Below are 20,043 nucleotides of genomic sequence, written 5' to 3' on the forward strand. Positions count from 1 at the left end.
CAACAACAACAAAAAAAAAAAAAAAAAAAGAAAAAGAAAAAGAAAGGAGTAAGAAACAGTTTAAAAAATGTTCATTATCTCTAGAAATTAGGGAATCACAAATGAAACCAACTCTGAGATTTTCCCTCATTCCATTCAGAATGGCAAAGACCAACAGAACAATTGACAAGAAATGCTGGAGGAGTGCAAACTAGAGCAGCCACTCTGGAAATCAGTTTGGTAAATTCTCAAAAAGCTAAACATAAACCTACCATATGACCAAGCTACACCACTCCTTGGTATATGCCCAAAGGACTTGACATCCTACTCCACAGATAACTCACTCAGTCAGGTTCACTGCTGCCCTATTTACAATTGCTAGGAAATGAAACAGCGTAAATGTCCTTCAACTGACAAAGGCACAATGAAAATGTGACACATACACTGTGGAATTTTATTCAGCTGTAAAGAAATATAAAATAATGAATTTGCAGGTATATGGATGGAGCTAGAAAAAACAATCATACTGATGGAGATAACCCCGATTCAGAAAGACAAATGTTGCATGTTCTTGTGAGTACATACATTGGAGTAACTGTAGAAAGCAGGAAAGTTAAAGGAAACCATTGCTGGCATAGGAGATGTGAGAGCAACAGAGTAGTTTGTAATATCAGGGTACAAGTGATCTGATTGATTTGAACTTGCACAGTTCTTGTGCATGCTGTCACAGTCTCTTTAAGTTCTATGTATATCAATCAGTCCTGTCGTGTAAGGAGGACAGTGTTTCCTTGGAGCCATCCATTGCCTCGGGCTCTTAGAATCTTCTACCTCCACTCCCACATAGATCTCTGAGTGTAGCTGAAGTTTTTCTGTGTCCTGCCCAGTCCACAGCCACTCAGACCCAAATAAACACACAGAGGCTTACATTATTTTCAAACTATGTGGCCTAATGGCTCAGGCTTCTTGTTCTTATATCCTAAATTAACCTATTTCTACAAATATATACTTTTCCACATGGCTTGTGGCTTATGGGTACTTTGCATCTTGCTTCTCCTGGCAGCAGCTAACAGCATCTCCCATCTCTGCCTTTCTCCTTCCTCTCTCTCCAGTTGGAATGAACGTTTTAAAATTTTATTGTATTTAATTAGACAAAAAAGGGGAAATGTGGTGATATTTTATTTGAATGTTAATAAATAAAGCTTGCCTGAAGATCAAGGGGAAAAGGCCAGGCATTTTAAGTAAACAAGAAGCCAAGCAGCATACACCCTTAATCCCTTAGCAGACAAGATCTCTGTGTGTTCAAGGCTACACTAGGGAACAGAGCCAAGCATGGTGACACATACCTTTAATCCCAGTACCAACCATAGAGGCCTGGAGGTACAGATAGACAGAAAGTGACAAAGCTGTGTAGGAAGAGGAAATAAGGTTGCTGGGCTAAGAGCCAATGAGAGGGCAGAACAGCAAGGCAATAAAGGTGTGGGTAGACAGCAAGTAACTCGCATTTAGAAGCTGCAGAGTTGGTGAGGTAAGGTTGCCTGGTGGCTTTCCCTATTTCCCTGATCTAAGGCTTTCACCCCTATATTTGGCTCCATGTTTTTTATTTAATAAAACCATTTAGAAATTCATCTACACCTGAGCTTTGAGGGCAGAGGGTACTTTAATTTATATGAATCTATTTTTCAACCTAAGGAGTTTACATTTATTTTTTGAACTTTCTTCTGTCTTTCTGTGAATTTTTTTTGGTAAAGTAATAAAATGGTCATGTTTTCTGGAAACCCATTGAATTTCTTTGAAATGGCTGCTCAAAATTCTCTGGAAGTTTTCCCATACTGATTATGATCTAATAGTGCCTTGTACCTTATGTTGTTTTATTAGGTGGAGTCACAGTTTCTTGAAATCTTTTCATGTTTGCCAGCATGGGTTGTCATCTGGACAGTTGAAGATCAGGTATTTATTTATTCTAGTATTCATAAGCTGAATTTGTGCCCTTCTTTACAAAGATTCTCCTTATTTTCTGTGACTATAGTCACTTTCATCTTTTCAGCACTGGATGATACCCTGGCCCTGATATGTTATGAGTTTCATTTGGGATTATTTTTATCGGTTCAGTACTAGAGGGAAATCTGTGATCACATTTGTTCCAACTACACTATTGTATTATTCAGAATAAGTGAATAAAATAGAAAGAGGAGCCCCAGAAGCCTCTCTGCAGAGCTGGGATCAGCCAGGTGCTTTGTTCTGTGGTCAGATAATACAGATTTTTGCCCGCAGAGTCATCAAGGGTGAATCAGCTGTAGGCTTACAAGTTACACCTTTGGCCACCAAACTATGTCGTGGTCTGGGCCTGCAGCCCTTTCTTGCCCCCAACCAGAGTAAGACTAAATTTAGACCAATCTTCTTGCTGCTATGGGCTTTCTATAGTTGAATTGGACTAATGGATCAAGAACATTGCAACCAGATACGTGTTATGCTAGCTGTGCTGAGCTGTGTCGCACCTGAGTCTCACAGCTACAGGACCTTGTACAGTGTTACGAAGAGGGCAGCTCATTCTGAGGCTGGAACTGATACGGCTGAAACTTGGTTCTAGTCCAAAGTACATAGGTCTCCTCCTCCTCCTGCTGGAGCCTGTCTGACAGGTCTATCTGAGTTCTGGCCTATATGTGGTAAGTTCAGGTTTTGGTCGTTGCTTATTGTCACCATGGCAGCCTGGCACTGTGCTCAGAGAAAGAGGCCTGCACTATATTTTGTGCTCTGCCCTTAAGTGGGAGGAGTCCTGCTTCTTTTTTAATTTTATTTTACAATACAATTCAGTTCTATATATCAGCCATGGATTCCCTTGTTCTCCCCCCTCCCGCCTCCCTCCCCTTCACCCCATTCCACCCCCAATTCCCACTTCCTCCAGGGCAAAGACTCCCCTGAGGACTGAGATGAACCTGGTAGACTCAGTCCAGGCAGGTCCAGTCCCCTCCTCCCAGGCCTAGCCAAGCGACCCTGCATAAGCCCCAGGTTTCAAACAGCCAACTCATGCAATGAGCACAGGACCAGGTCCCATTGGTCTCAACAATTCTCGGTCATATAAACCCTTCTCTTTCTCGCTAATTGGACTCCTGGAACTCTACCCGGGGCCTAGCTGTGGATCTCTGCATCCAGATTCCTCAGTCATTGGATGGGGTTTCTAGCACGACAATTAGGGTGTTTGGCCATCCCATCACCAGAGTAGGTCAGTTCAGGCTGTCTCTCGACCATTGCCAGCAGTCTATTATGGGGGTATCTTTGTGGATTTCTGTGGTCCTCTCTAGCTCTTTGCTTCTTCCTATTCTCATGTGGTCTTCATTTACCATGGTCTCCTATTCCTTGTTCTCCCTCTCTGTTCTTGATCCATCTGGGATCTCCTGCTCCCACAGGCTCTCTTTCCTTCATTACTCCCACTCATGTCCAGGTTGTTCATGTAGATCTCATCCATTTCTCCATCATTGGGTGATCCCCGTGTCTTTCTTGGGGTCCTGTTTTCCAGGTAGCCTCCCTAGTTATGTGAGTCATCCTTGTTCCACATCTAGTATCCTCCTATGAGTGAGTACATACCATGTTTGTCTTTCTGAGTCTGGGTAACCTCACTCAGGATGATTTTTTTCTAGATCCATCCATTTGCCTGGAAACCTCATGATGTCATTGTTTTTCTCTGCTGAGTAGTATTCCATGGTGTATATGTACCACATTTTATTTATCCATTCTTCAGTTGAAGGGCATCTAGGTTGTTTCCAAGTTCTGGATATTACAAACAATGCTGATATAAACATAGCTGAGCAAGTGCTCTTGTGGTATGATTGAACATTCCTTGGGTATATGCCCAAGAGTGGTATAGCTGGGTCTTGGGGGAGATTGATTCCTAATTTTCTAAGAAAGCGCCATATTGATTTCCAGAGTGGCTGGCTGTACAAGCTTACATTCCCACCAGCAGTGGAGGAGAGTTCCCCTTGCTCCACATCCTCCCCAGCATAAGCTGTCTTCAGTGTTTTTGATCTTAGCCATTCTGACAGGTGTAAGGTGGTATCTCAGAGTTGTTTTGATTTGCATTTTCCTGATGATTAGGGATGTTGAGCAATTCCTTAAATGTCTTTCAGCCATTTGAGTTTCCTCTGTTGAGAATTCTCTGTTTAGTTCTATAGCCCATTTCTTAATTGGACTGTTGGGCATTTTGATGTCTAATTTCTTGAGTTCCTTATATATTCTGGATATCAGTCCTCTGTCAGATGTGGGGTTGGTGAAGATTTTTTCCCATTCTGTAGGCTGTCGCTTTGCCTTGTTGACTGTATCCTTTGCTTTACAAAAGCTTCTCAGTTTCAAGAGGTCCCATTGATTGATTGTTTCTCTCAGTGTCTGTGCTACTGGTGTTATATTTAGGAAGTGATCTCTTATGCCAATGCGTTTAAGACTACTTCCTACTTTCTCTTCTAGCAGGTTCAGAGTAGCTGGATTTATGTTGAGGTCCTTGATCTACTTGGACTTAAGTTTTGTGCACGGTGACAGATATGGATTTATTTGTAGCCTTCTACACGTTGATATCCAGTTATGCCAGCACCATTTGTTGAAGATGCTTTCTTTTTCCATTGTACACTTGACTTCTTTGTCAAAAATTATATGTTAATAGGTGTGCGGATTAATGTCAGGGTCTTCAATTCGATTCCATTGGTCCACATGTTGGTTTTTATGCCAGTACCAGGCTGTTTTTATTACTGTAGCTCTATAGTAGAGCTTGAAGTCAGGGATTGTGATGCCTCCAGAGGTTGTTTTATTGTACAGGATTCTTTTGGCTATCCTGGGAGATTAAGGGGATACAAATTGGAAAGGAAAAAGTCAAGCTTTCCCTATTTGCAGATGACATGATAGTATACTTGAGTGACCCCAAAGATTCCACCAAGGAACTGGTACAGCTTATAAACACCTTCAGCAACATAGCAGGATATAAGATCAACTCAAAAAAATCAGTAGCCCTCCTATATACAATGGACAAAGAGGCTGAGAAGGAAATCAGAGATACATCACCCTTTACAATAGCCACAAATGACATAAAATACCTTGGGGTAACACTAACCAAGCAAGTGAAGGACCTATATGACAAGAACTTTAAGTCCCTGAAAAAAGAAATTGAAGAAGATTTCAGAAAATGGAAAGATCTCCCATGTTCATGGATAGGCAGGACTAACATAGTAAAAATGGCAATTTTACCAAAAGCAATCTACAGATTCAATGCAATCCCCATCAAAATACCAACACAATTCTTCACAGACCTGGAAAGAATAATACTGAACTTCATATGGAGTCCTGCTTCTTGGTCTGTCATTCGTTATTGGAGCCAAACACTTGATCTTGGCTAGTTACAGTGGCTCAGTTCACAGGTGATGATCTCTTCATAGGATTCATGGGCATTACCCAACACTGTGTTTCACTGTGCCTGGAATGATACTGGATTCCAAGCCTATCATAATTCTCTCCTCAAAAGCAAGAGGTGCTCCTTTCTGTGCCAACAGTTGCTGGTAGTTGGGGAAGGGAAGATATAGGCAACTCTTTGTTTTTTTTTTTTTTCTTTTTCTTCAATGGGATATTGCATTTTCTTATACTAGTAGCAAGCACCATGGTCCCGTACCTGATTTATTTCCTGAAGGGAGCATAAAGAGCTATTCAACCTGGTATACCAGTGTGGAGAAAGCACCAAATGATATTGATTGGTTGACGTCTTGTGCTAATTCCCTATCACCAGTTTTTCAAACCTACCTTTCATTAAAAGTACTTTATTCTGTTTCCTCTCTGCTCCAAATGTTATCACTGAATCAACCAGCTACAATGTTAGATATTTGCCACAATCGGCTTCAGTAAATGCCCTCATGAAAAAGTGATTCACTCCAAACAAATTCTGGTTTGCAGGAATTTTGAGTTCCTATAGCACCTCTAAATAGATTGCAGAGTGGCTATTTTGTGAAGACATGACATTCCTGATCTTAAAAATCCATCCCATACCTTTTGTTGCCTGTTAGGCTGCAGGCTTCCATGTCAACCATGGGTTCTTGGTTCTTCAGGGTTTCTTCAAAGTTAGGAAGAGGGGCATGTAAACAGGCTACCCAATGCATGCTGTTCTTAGTAGTATTATTTTATTGCTCCCTTAGATTGCTTTAAGTCTTTAGGAAATTTCCCAAATTCTGAATAGTTACATTTGACACTTTTTTCAAGTGTTCTTTTTTTGCTTTTATAGAGGAACTGGTTTTGTAGGGTCTTTATTATTCCAGAAGTTAGTTTCTCTTGGAGCACTTTTGATTTTTTTTCCAAGCTTATTTTCCCAGACTCACCTCACTATGAAAACTAAAGTTACAGAAAATGGGTAGTATAATTATGATATGTTTTCCAGAGGTATCTGCTCATCTTCCATAGATGAGGGCTTCTGAAGACTCCTCCTTTATGCAATAGCATGTGCATTTGTTTAGACTTTTTAATTCTACCACTTTAAACATAAACTTACTTGAATTAATACACTATGCATTTGAAGATATATTATTAGTATTATTTATTGTATTAAACTTATGAGGTAAGTACTGTTGTTAATAATTATAGCTATTTATTAATAAGAAGCTATTATTAACCATGAGCATTAGTACTAGAATTGACTAGTTTATTGAATTTAGCTAGAGATGAATAAATGATAATTATCATGCTTTCTAGATAATGGTCTTGGTTGTATTCCAGTGCTTTTTATGATAATGTGTTGGTGCTACATTTCTCTTTCATCTTCCAGATTCTCTATTTGCCAGGAAGTCTTTGTGTTCTTGACACCATCTTGTTCAAAATCCACTTCCTTAGTGTGGATTTCTCCAAGGCCTTTGCTACTTCAAATAGTTTGTATTACGAGGTCATCTTGCAAGATCAAAAAAGTCAATGGTCTTCCCTTAACTATACATGTTAAATCTATATAGGAACACACTGTGGTTTCCTATAAATGTGCTGTCTTTGCCTTCTTGCTTAAGCTTGCACATCCCTTCTCATTCTCCACCCCATTCCATTTTCAGCTGGAGTTGCCAGTTCCAAGAGCTACTCAGGTCAACACAGCCTCCACCTCCATGCCTAGCTCAAAGACAGGCACCACCTGTTATATTGGGTTTCTAGAAATTACTTTTCAAAGGCAGTTGTCTCTCTATTTTTCTTCTGTGAAGAAATGTTATCCAGTACTTGTTGAGAGCTCTTGGCACATATGCTTGCTTCCTTCAATCTGGGAACTGGGCAGTGTGAACAAGTGAGGGCATCAGATATAAATATCACTTTAGAGTTCACAGTGCCCACTCTTGCATGAACAGATAGAGGGAGATCCAGAAGTAGCAAAGTAATTCCAGAAATGCTTGATGGGGTAGTATTAAAATCACATTAGTTATTTTATGTGTAGAAATGGTTCATTTGCTCACAAAGCTTTTGGCTCAGTATAACTGGAACTATCAGTAAATGTGTGACAAATGTACTTGAACTTGGACATTAAAATATTTCTGTGTCTTCAATCCCCAGTTTGTCTCTCTTATAAAATGAACTAAGTTCTATTTTTCTAATTTAATTGAAACAAAATTCGAAGTGAAATTACAACAGAAATTTACAAATTCACACCTGAATTCTTCAGTCAAGCAGCCAAATTTCTTTAAAAGGCTCCTTTCACACAGTCCTGTTATCTTCCTGACCCTAAAAAGATCCCTGCTTTAACTGACTTTGATCCTATGTCAGCCTGCCAGCATACTGCATCCTCCACTCAAAGCATTATATAAATAGAAGTGTCATGGGGGCACTGGGAAGCAGATGAGTTCTTGGTGGCAGGGGATGAGACAGTGTGGGGAGAGATGATGCCAAAGAACTGGGCATTGGTCAGAAAGGCATACTTGAAATTTTTCAATTTTGGCTCTCTAAAAAATGGGGCCAAAGAGCAAAGAAAATATAAAGAGGTTTACATTGTATTAAATATTTTTATCCATGGTATTAAATATCCTCATTCAGATTATTGTGTGGAGGAAAAACTGAAAATGTATTGCCAGATCAGTTGGTCATATGTCTCTAGTTAAATTCCATGTGCTAATTGGACTCTTAAGCATTCAGACCTAAAGTATGTGTGTCCTAGAAACCAAGTAGAATAACACTGTGTTGCTAAGCTGAAGGAAACAGCTCCATTTTTGCCATTTGGCACCTAACACCATATGTTGAATTACTCCTTTGCTTCTTGGACATTTAAAACACATCATAATGTGCCATTATATATTTGGTTAGAAATTCTCTTATTGAGGCAACAGTGACATCATCATATTTCTTGACATTCTATTAAAGTATAAATATAGATTTTCATGCATTGAGTTGAATGAAAACATCATGGGGATATTTTACAAACTCCCTAGTAACAGATGTCCTGTGTGATAAGAAAAATCCTTTATATTTGCATTGCACATTTGAAATTTACAGTGGCTGAAATGAATATAACCTAACTTGATTCTTTTAACAACACTGTGACTAGGTAATTGCTATTAGCTCTTATTTACTTATGTAAGAACAAGACAGGGAATTGATTTAGTCTGACAATGATTCAGAGTGACACTCTTTGTGGAACAGCTGAGGATACTAGCTGGATGTTTTAAATTCCAGACTTAATCTCATTTCTTCATTACATGGGTTACAAAATGAGAGGTGAAAAGATGTTATACAGCCCCTACACCATTTATCTTGGTTTTCTGCTTCAGTTCTTTTTTGTTCTTTCTTCAAATAGTTTGTACCATTTACCAGCCTACTATGAGAACATCAAGTTGCCTCAATGACCACCCCCTAAAGCTGATTTTCTGGAGTATACTTATGGTTATAATTTTGAGTTTTAGTTTATATTTAATTGTATAGCTTCATTTTTATTACATAAATTTTATTTTAACTAAAAACATGTACTGTACTTTGGGAATACCTTGGAGTGGAATTCCTGGGTAATTTTATGCTTTTTAAGAAAAGATTTATTTAGTCAGGGGTGATTGTGCACACCCTTAATCTCAATACTCTAGAGGTGGATCTCTGTGAATTTGAGGCCAACCTGGTTTACATGTAGAGTTCCACTCTAGCCAGTACAACATAGTGAGATAATGAGGACATATGTCAGAAAAGAGAAAGAAAAAAATTGGTTTTTAAAAAATTACATGTATGTGTGTCTGTGTGGAAGTACATTCAAGGGGATACAGTCAGCTGTGGAGGCCAAAAAAAGGTGTTGAATCCCCTTGAAGATGGAGGTATAGTCTGTTGTGCCTAATGTGGTGAAAGGGATTGAACTCAGGTCTTCTACAAGAGTAGTGAGCACTCTTAACCACTGAGCTCTCTCTCCACCCCTACAAACTATTTTGAACAGTTTGTTGTGTTTCCACCAGACATGAAGGAAGAAACCAATTTCTATATACCTTCAACAAAACTTGTTGCATACACACACACACACACCATCTGCCTTTGTTCATCTGCATTGCAATAACAGATACTTAAATACTTAAATCTGGGTAATTTGTAACATGTGCAAATTACTTTCTCATCATTCCGGAGGCTGTGAAGTCCAAGATAAAGACACCATGGCGTCAGTGTCTGGTGAAGGCCCGTTCCTCACATATGGTGCTTCACATGTTATACACACTAGGTAAACTTCCTGTAGCCTCTTAAAATGCTTAGTCCTACTACAACTTGATATGGCATATTTTGTTGATATCCATGGCAGGCCTGCCATTCCTTGAACAGAAACGGAGAAGATATGGATTAGGGATGAGGACAGGGTGGGGTGGGGTGGGGAAGGGACTGGGAGGATCAGATTGTAAAATAAATAAATAAATAGATGAATAAATAAATAAATAAATAAATAAATAAATAAATGGGTTCTAATCCCATTCATACAGATTTTGCCTTCATGCCTCCTTAGGAGGAGATTGGGGCCCATGCCTTTATGACCCAATCACCTCCTAAGTGCCCATCTCTTAATACTATTGCATTGGAACTCTGTATCATGGTTCACATCTTAAATTCCAGCATTTGGGTTGCAGAGGCAGACAGATCTCTGTGATTTTGAGGCCAGCCTGGTCTACACAGAGAGTTTCAGGACAGCCAGAGCCACATAGTGAGACCCGGTCTCAAAAAATACTGTCGCATTATGGATAAAATTTCATTATATGAATCTTAGGGGTACATAGACACTCAGGTCAAATTACCACCTTAAGTAGGTGTGAGGTGGCATTTGTAAAGAAAGAAAAAATTGAGAAAGGTTGATGAGGATACAGGAAAGAAAGTAAATCTACAATGTTAGTTTTATACATTAGACTATGCACTTTATAAATTATTATGGAGGTTTCTCAAAAAATTGAGAACAAAACTATATGATCCCACTACACCTCTCCTGGGGATGCACCTATAAAAATCAAGGGCTAGGGCTGGAGATGATTCAGTGATTAAGAGCACTTATTGCTCTTTCATAGGACCTGAGTTCAGATTCATATGGTGGTTCACAATCATCCATAATTCTACTTTCAGGGGATCCAATAGCCTCTTCTGGCCTCTGCAGCCTCAAGGAATGCATATGCACACATCAGGCACACATATACATGCAGCAAAACCACTTGTACACATAAAAAATAAAATAAAACTATAAAATTCAAAAAAAGAACTCAAGGTCAGCATACAATAGATATATCTGTACACATACAGCCTATTCTACTGCCTTTGGTTACCGACCAGAGATAGAAGGTTAAATCCCTATTGCTGAAGATTCCATGCACTTCAGGAACAAGGCCCTGAGGCCCCTAGGCTGGAACTGACTTGCATGTACCTTCCCTGAGAACTAGAAGGCATCATACAAGTTTCCAAAGGAGGAAAGTAACCAAAAGCCCTATACAGCTATGACACCTATGTTCCACATCAACAACCAGCATGGCACAATAACACTAAGGATGCAGTACTGGCACACATACTTTGGTGGTAACCAACAGCTCTAATTGGACTTTAGACCAATGCAAAAAGAGAGGTATGATGCTTGATACTGGAAATTTAGCCAGCTGCTCAGTGCTAATGAAATCATAATTATTAAAGGCAAATTTACAACCATTAATTTATTAAATCAACACAATCTATAATGATTTACCCCTATTCCCACAGTTAAGTGTAGTCCTCCACCCCCATCAAGGAAAGTTTCTGGATGAAATAGATGGAGATCATTACCACAACCAACCAAACTACAGAGTTGTGGAACCAAGTCCCAATGGAACATCTACAAACACTCTTACACCTAAAGTTCAGGGAACGCCATGGGACAGGGGGTGGAAAGACTGTAAAAGCCAGAGGAAGAGGGAGTCTGCTGTGATATTATGTCTCTTAGTAACACCAGAATCTGTATCCATAAAGCCTAACCAATATGACTATCAACCCAATGAACCAGTGAAACCAAACATGAGCTGAACACAGATGACACCAAAGAACATGCTAAACTGGACAGAGAAAAGTTCATGAGGCCTCATCCCAACACGAAGAACTATAAGCATCCATGGAAAGCTGGGAACAGGAGAGATAGTCTTCCTTAGGGAAGAACACACAAATTGATTGTACAATGCCAAATGGTCAGCTCTGAAAACACACACACAGGTAATATTGTATATAGTCAACAGCTTATATTTAGGAATATGTGTACATAAAAATATAATGCAATAACAAGGATGCATGCAATAACAATTAGTAAAAAAAAAAAAAGGCCATAAATTTGAAGGAGAATGGGTATATGGGAGGATTTGGAGGGATGAAAGGGAAAGGAACAGTGTTATAAATAAATTATAATCTTTTTTTTTTTTTTTTTCGAACAGTTTCTTGTGTCTTTGCGCTTTTGGAGCTACTTGTAGCCAGTGGCTCGAACTCACAGCGATCCACTGCTCTGCTCCGAGTGCTGGATTAAAGCGTGCGCACAACCCCAATAAATATAATCTTAAAACTAAAATGTTAAACAACAATAACAAGAACCAAACAAACAAAACTCCACAAAAGCAAAGAAATGGGTTTTATCATGGCATCTTCATGCATATTTATTATTATACTTTGTTCTCATTCATTCCCCTCCCCAAAAATCCTCCCCTGTACTATTATGCCCCTTAGATGATTCCCATTCTTCCCCTAGTTAGTTCCTATTCTGCTTTACTATTACATGTATCCCATTGCTCTATTTCTTACCACCCCTCATGATCCTCTCCCTAGTTTCATGGCCTACAAACATACATATATAAGCATACATACACATATGATTTTAAACGATTGTGTGTATGTGTGTGTGCATGAGTTCAGGTACCTACAGAGGCCAAAGGCATTGGATTCCCCTTAGATGTGGATTTACAGGCAGTTGTGAGCCACCTGACATGGGTCCTGGGAACCAACTTGGGTCTTCTGCAAGAGTAATATATACTCTTAACCACTGAGTCATCTCTCCAGCCTTCATATATATAATTTTAAATATAGGTTCCACATAGGAGAGAAAAACATGATATTTGTCTTTCTGAGTTTAGCTTCTATCACTTATGGTAATAATTTCCAATTTTATCTATTTTATCTATTTTCCTTCAATTGTCATGATTTTATTATTCTTTTTGGTTGCATAAACTTTCATTCTGCACACCCATATTTATTGCAGCACTTTTCACAATAGCTAAAATATGCTGCCAGTATAGATGCCCATCAGTGACTAGTAGGGAAAATGTGGTATATAAGCACAATGAAGTTTTATTCAGCCATGAAGAAGAGTAAGATTATATAATTTTCAGGAAAATGGACACAACAGGCAATCATCATAATGAGTAAAATAATAAAAACTCAGAAAAAATAAGTACTCCACATTTTTTCTCACACGTGGAATCAAGATGTAAATAAAGACTTAAAGGCTGAAAGGTATTATTAGGGAGGGGACTAGAGGGAAGGCCTAAAGAAGGCAATGGCATGAATATGATCAAAGTATATTATATCCATGTATCAAAATTCCCCAAATCCATCATTTTGTATAATTAATATGTGGTGTGAAAATTAGTCCTACAGAGAAACTCCTGGCAATGTAAAGTCATTTAGCCACTCTGGAAATATTTTTGTGGTTCCTTAAAGCAAACAAACAAGCAAACAAATGAACAACAATCACAGAATTGGTATGCCCCAAATAAGTGAAAACAGGATCTCAAACATCCTCTTTCTTAGCAACATTTTATAACAGTATAATATATGTCAGACTGAGCAACTTGCATAAGCCATAAAAATGAGTAAAATTCTAACGTTACAACAAATAAATACCATATATAGTGTGTGTGGTGTGGGTAAGTGTGATCACCACATGTTGGTGGGGCCTGAGTATTGAACTCAGATTGTCAGGCTGGTATCAAGTACAATTTCACTTATCCCATAAACAGGTCTTAAAATATTACTTCAAATAAGTCAGATTGAAATATTATGATTCTATGTATGAGAAATAACTATAGTAGACAACTTTGTGGCTGCAGAAGTCGATTAGAAGCTACCAGGGAAATGGTGGGAACAAGGGTTGTTGTTTACTGAATACAATTTGTATTGGGAGAGATGAAAAAATTTGGAAATAATGTGGGGTTACACAATAATGTGAACATAAATAATGTTGCTATAATTGTTTCCTGGAGTTTTTTTTTTCAGTTATCAGATTCTTCTCTTTACCACATTACCTATATTTTCTCTGTCAAAGAAGTTTACTCCAACTTAAAATCCTGCAAACCAGAAACCTGAGGGAATTGCCTTTAGTTTTTCTTTTGTAATTCCCTGCTTATCTCAGTTCTACCTTCTTCTGTCTCAAACTATCTCTTCTCAAAACTATTTGCTTCCTCTAACCCCCAGTTAGCTACTTTCCTCATGAAGACTCATCCAATTCTTATTCAGTCTCTTATAGTAGCCTTAACATTTATACATGATTTTTTAAACTTCTCTTCTTATTGGATTAATTGAAAATATGCATGGAATTCTTAGTAAGTTACCGTTTTCTGCAGAGTAGTTTCAAAGGTCTTAGTTTGTAGCTCAGCTAGATCCTTCATGTTCTGCTTCGTCTGCACTGTCTAGCCACATGCTTCCAATCAATCTCATCCTTAGTTGTAAACATAATAAAACAGTTGCAAAGTGTTTGTCTGCCTCTTCACTTGGGCTCCTTAAGGGATTATATCTTCCTGATTTATTTATCCTCCAAACTTAGCACAGCAAATCACATGTACAAGAGGCTTTTAGGTGTTTGTCGAGTGTATGAACTTAGAGTGTTTTCTTACATCACTTTAATAATTTTGAGATTTAAACCTTTAGGATGTCATTTGTATATTAGCTAGCATCTTACTTATGAAGTGGTATATATTCATAATGAAAATAAAGGCTCCAAATGAACTCTTTATTTCTATTTACAAACAGTAAAACTCAAGTAGTATAATCTACTGTTTGTCTATTCTTAGCTTTAATGTACACAGAAAGAAGCCCTCTGTTGACAAGACACAGCCAAAAGGCTTTACTTCTCTTGCTACTTATGAACTGAGGAACACTGAGCAAGTTAGTTTACAACTTTGGTACAATTTACTTTTTTAAATGATGAATTATGGTGTCATATCTACTCCATGTAACTGGTGCTATGAAAGATTAAATGAGACCCTACATGCAAATTTTCCTTGGAATATTAGAGATTATTATAGCCACTTTGAAATCCTTTGGGGGAATAGATTGTTGGTATAAATTCATTGCATAACATAAGGGATTATCATTTTGATATTGATATTGGGGTAAAAATTCATGATCCTGAGTTTTCAGATTTATCAGACTTAATTTTTAGCGGATAATGGCCATTGAATAACATTTGTGAGTATAATAACTATTGTTGGTCTAAATTATGATGGAGTTTCAATGCTGCAATATTCGAGTAGAAAGTAGAACTGTATGTAGTTATCATGACCAAATTAATGGAGAAATCTGAATTATTATTAAGAGAACAAAATGAGATAGTACATGGAAATTATTTCTTACTATCTCTCATTAAATCTTATTTCAGTCTAATTTTAATCAAATAGATAAATCTTCAACATTAAATATTTTTAGCTAGGCCCCAAACTTTCTAAATATTAAAGAAAACAAAACCAATTAAAACAGTGTCGCTGATGGTTAAGGATGTTGAATATTTTTCAAAACTGTTTCTCAGCCATTTATATCTCATCTTTTGAGAACACTGTCTTTAGTTCCAGGCCCTATTTTTAATTTTTTTAGTTCATTGTATATTCTATATTAGTGATTCCCAAACTTTCTATTGCTGTGACTCTTTAATATAGCTAAGGGTACTTGGATATTCATAAGTGGGCATATCTGCATGTTGGTAGATTTATCTGGAGACTGATAGAGAAGTGTCTCAGTTCCTAAGACCATAAGAAAATATGTGTTTTCCAGTGGTCTTAGGTGACCTTTAGGGGTTGTGACCCACAGACTGAGAACCAGTGTTCAAGATATTAACCCTCTATCAGAGGTATAGTTGGTTAAAACATTTTTCCTACTGTGTAAGCTGCCTTTTCACTCAAATGGTGGTGGCACGTGCCTTTAATCCCAGCACTCGGGAGTCAGAGGCAGGTGGATTTCTGAGTTCCAGGCCAGCCTGGTCTACAGAGCAAATTCCAGGAAATCCAGGGCTACATAGTGAGACCCTGTCCCAAAACACCAATAAAAAAATAAAAGAAAGAAAACCACATTGGCACAGGAGATCACTTCCTAAATATAACACCAATAGCACAGACAATGAGAGAAACTATCAATCAATGGGACCTCTTTTTTTTTTCCCCCCGAGACAGGGTTTGTCTGTGTAGCTTTGCGCCTTTCCTGGATCTCGCACTGTAGACCAGGCTGGCCTCGAACTCACAAAGATCCACCTGCCTCTGCCTCCCGAGTGCTGGGATTAAAGGCATGCACCACCACCGCCCGGCAGCAATGGGACCTCTTGAAACTGAGAAGCTTTTGTAGAGCAAAGGATACAGTCAACAAGACAAAACGACAGCCTACAGAATGGGAAAAGGTCTTCACCAACCCCACATCTGACAGAGGACTGATACCCAGAATATATAAAGAACTCAAGAAATTAGACATCAAAATGCCCAATAGTTCAATTAAGAAATTGGCTACAAAGGTAAATAGAGAATTCTCAACAGAGGAAGCTCAAATGGCTGAAAGACATTTAAGGAATTGCTCAACATCCCTAATCATCAGGGAAATGCAAATCAAAACAACTCTGAGATACCACCTTACACCTGTCAGAATGGCTAAGATCAAAAACACTGAAGACAGCTTATGCTGGAGAGGATGTGGAGCAAGGGGAACTCTCCTCCACTGCTGGTGGGGATGAAAGCTTGTACAGCCACTCTGGAAATCAATATGGCGCTTTCTTAAAAAATTGGGAATCAAGCCTCTCCCCCTAATAGCACTCAGCAGAGCCAGGCGGATCTCTTAGTTCGAGCACTCTACCAGTCTAGGAAAGCGCAAATACACAGAAAAGCCAAAAAAAAAAAAAAAAAAAAAAAAAAAAAAAAAAAAAAAAAAATAACCAAGAAATGCTCAATCATACCACAATGGCACATGCTCAGCTATGTTCATAGCAGCATTATTTGTAATATCCAGAACCTGGAAACAACCTAGATGCCCTTCAACTGAAGAATGGATAGATAAAATGTGGCACATATACACAATGGAGTACTACTCAGCAGAGAAAAACAATGATATCATGAGGTTTCCAGGCAAATGGATGGATCTAGAAAAAAATCATCCTGAGTGAGGTAACCCAGACTCAGAAAGACAAACATGGTATGTACTCACTCATAGGTGGATACTAGATGTAAAACAAAGAATGACTAGACTGCTACTCACAACTCTAGGGAGGCTACCTAGAAAAGAGGAACCTAAAAAAGACACAGGGATCACCCAATGACAGAGAAATCTACATGAGCAAACTGGACATGAGGGGGGGGTAATGAAGGGCAAGGGTCGAGGGAAAGAGAGCTTAGGGGAGCGGGAGATCCCAGCTGGATCAAGAACAGAGAGGGAGAACAAGAAAAGAGATACCATGATAAATGAAGACTCCATGGGAATAGGAAGAAGCAAAGTGCTAGAGAGGTCCCCAGAAATCCACAAAGATACCCCCACAATAGACTGCTGGCAATGGTTGAGAGACAGCCCAAACTGACCTACTCTGGTGGTAAGATGGCCAAACACCTTAACTGTCGTGGTAGAACTCTCATCCAATGACTGAGGGAACCGGATGCAGAGATCCATGGCCAGGCCCCAGGTGAAGTTCTAGGAGTCCAATGGGCGAGAGAGAGGAGGGATTGCATGAGTGAGAATTGTTGAGACCATGATTGGAAAAAGCACAGGGACAAATAGCCAAATTAGTTGAAACACATGAACTATGAACCAATAGCTGAGGAGCCCCCATGGAACTGGATCATGCCCTCTGGATAAGTGAGACAGTTGATTAGCTTGAACTGTTTGGGAGGCCCCCAGGCAGTGGGACCAGGACCTGTCCTTAGTGCATGAACTGGCTATTTGGAGCTTGGGGCCTATGCAGGGACACTTTGCTCAGTCTAAGTGAAGGGAGGAGGGGACTGGACCTGCCTCAACTGAATCTACCAGGTCGAGCTGAATTCCCAGGGGAGACCTTGCCTTGGAGGAGGTGGGAATGGTGGGAATGGGGGGTGGATCGGGGCGGGGGCCAGGGCAGTGGGGGTGGGGTGGGAGGAGAGAGGACAGGGGAATCCGTGGCTGATATGTAAAGTTAAATTAATTATAAAATAAAAAAAAGAAAACCCACCACCACCAACACCACCACCACCACCAACAGACTTTCAAAGAGCTCACTATCTGCTTTGTAAAGCCTTTTTAGAAGCAAGGACAAAATCAGAAAACTTGTGTAATTTTAGCCTATTTAGATCTGTCTATTTCTTAATTATAATAAGAAACCTTAGGTGTAGTAAATGTTGAACAATTAAACAAATGAAATCCTGGAGAGTGGAAGAAGGTGACATTTGGCTTTTTAGATGAGAATGCAGCATATCTGTGGACCATCTTTTTGACATCTCTTGTAGAATGAGAAACCAAATCAAACCTGCAATCTGGTGACATTCAATACAATACACACATCTCAATGCTATCAGCACTCCCCTGTGCCAGGACGTGGACAGAAATTCCCATCTCTTAGATTGACTGTTCTGACAAAGATATTCAGCAGCTCAAGATATTTACAAATTATTAAATCTATCACATTACTTGATCTGTAACATGCTATTAAAAGCATTACAGTAGCGAATACCTTCACCTTTATGCAAATCTGTAGATGGAGGCCCAGAGAAAAGGCTTTTTAAATTTCTTTTTCTTCTTGCTTCTTAGTCATTTCTTCTTCATTGGAAATTCCATGATTATTAAAAAATCAATATATTAGCATAAAGCTTTATTTGAAGATTTGACTCGTTTTGATATCTGTCACTTGTCATGAATCTTCAACTTGCAATTGCCTTCTCTCTTCATTAGAAGCCATTAATAAGTTGGTTGCAGATATTCTTAAAATGGGCCTTCTTTTGCATGTTATATTCATTAAAAGGGATAGGACATGAGACAGTGTTTTAGTGGTTAGTCATTTTACTCACATAATCCCGACACTCTCTAACCACTGTAGCAGGAAATTAACTGTCTTTCACTTGAACAGCCAGAACACTTTCTTAGTTTACTTCTTAGGGTTGTAATAATGTTCATTCTATATTTCACTTTTTTGTTTCAATCACAATTCAGCAAGCATGAACAGCACTAGTATGGGAACTCTCTGCGAATGGAATTTATTGTTAGGAGCATTTACTTGTCCACTTATGTCTTGTGTCTGGAATGGTACAAACGTTTTCTCTGAGAATGATTACAAGGTACATGAAAGTAGAACCAAATCTTCAGAAAGATTAGGGATAGAGTCTTAGAATAAATACTTGTTTTGCAACTAAGAACTGGAAAATAAAATATTAATTTTATTATTATCATTATTGCCAAAACTGTTCCATTCTGTCCAAGTTAATGTCAATACTGAAGAGGGCTTATGTTTGCTATCTGGGCTCTCTCTTTCATTAAGAGACTCTGAGAGTAAAATGTAGAATCACACCTATATTTGTTTCCCTCACTAGTAGTGACCCTTTATAAACACTTTCAAGCTTCCTGTGAAGAGTGAGCTTTTGCTTCCATTTCTGGCCTTTTAAATCATAAACTCACAGATGCAAATGGCTCCATGATGCTCTCTCACCTACTTCCTCTACAGGAAAACTTGTAACCACACCAAGATCTTCAAGTTGCTCTCTATTCTGATGCAGAATGCTGAAAAGGGTGTTTTTTTTTTTAATGTGTAAACATGTCTTAGTCCTGGCATTACACTTTTATTTCTAAGGTATTTGATTTTCAAAAACTGTCATCTAGTTTTAGAATCATAACTCCAGGGTTTTCAAAGTCATGATTTATTCACACTGCACTCAATGAGTTAATTGTGTCCCCTCAAAATGTATACTGAAGGTGATACCTATCAGGTAATACTTAGTATCAAACAAAGTGTGACCTTATTTGGAAATAGGATTGTGAATTTTTGTTTTTTGTCAAGGGTCAGTTGGAACTACCATTTTCTCATTTCCTTTGTGCTGATTCTATCAAAACCAGCTAATTGGAAAGACTTGATTGGACCCTGGCCAATGGGGAAAAGACACAGTCACTACCTGTATTAGAATATAAACCAAGTGAGCTTGGGATCCTCTGTGCATTCTCTTGCTCTTTTTTTGCAAATAGAAAAGTTGTGTTGCTGGGCTGGATTCACTAGGTATTCCTTTGTGTGACACTGAGATTATTCCTTGTTTCTAACAGGATAATTATGGATATAATTGGGTAAGATGATTTCATACTAGAGTAAGGTGGACCCTCAATCCAATGTGACTGGATTGCTGTTGTTGCATAAATAGGGACATTTGGGCAGAAAGTAAAGAT

General features: G+C 38.6%; 1 protein-coding gene across 1 annotated transcript in view; it reads left to right on the plus strand.

Moving 5' to 3' along the window:
* The first annotated feature begins 1,854 nt into the window (after positions 1-1,854).
* Positions 1,855-20,043, plus strand: part of LOC114704873 (P2Y purinoceptor 6-like) — a 41,590-nt gene continuing 23,401 nt past the window's right edge. The window contains exon 1 of the mRNA XM_028886377.2: positions 1,855-1,926. The gene's annotated coding sequence lies outside the window, so the exon portion shown is untranslated. The remainder of the gene's footprint in view (positions 1,927-20,043) is intronic.

Source organism: Peromyscus leucopus, chromosome X (assembly GCF_004664715.2).
Source record: "Peromyscus leucopus breed LL Stock chromosome X, UCI_PerLeu_2.1, whole genome shotgun sequence".
In the NCBI taxonomy this organism is placed as follows: Eukaryota; Metazoa; Chordata; class Mammalia; order Rodentia; family Cricetidae; genus Peromyscus; species Peromyscus leucopus.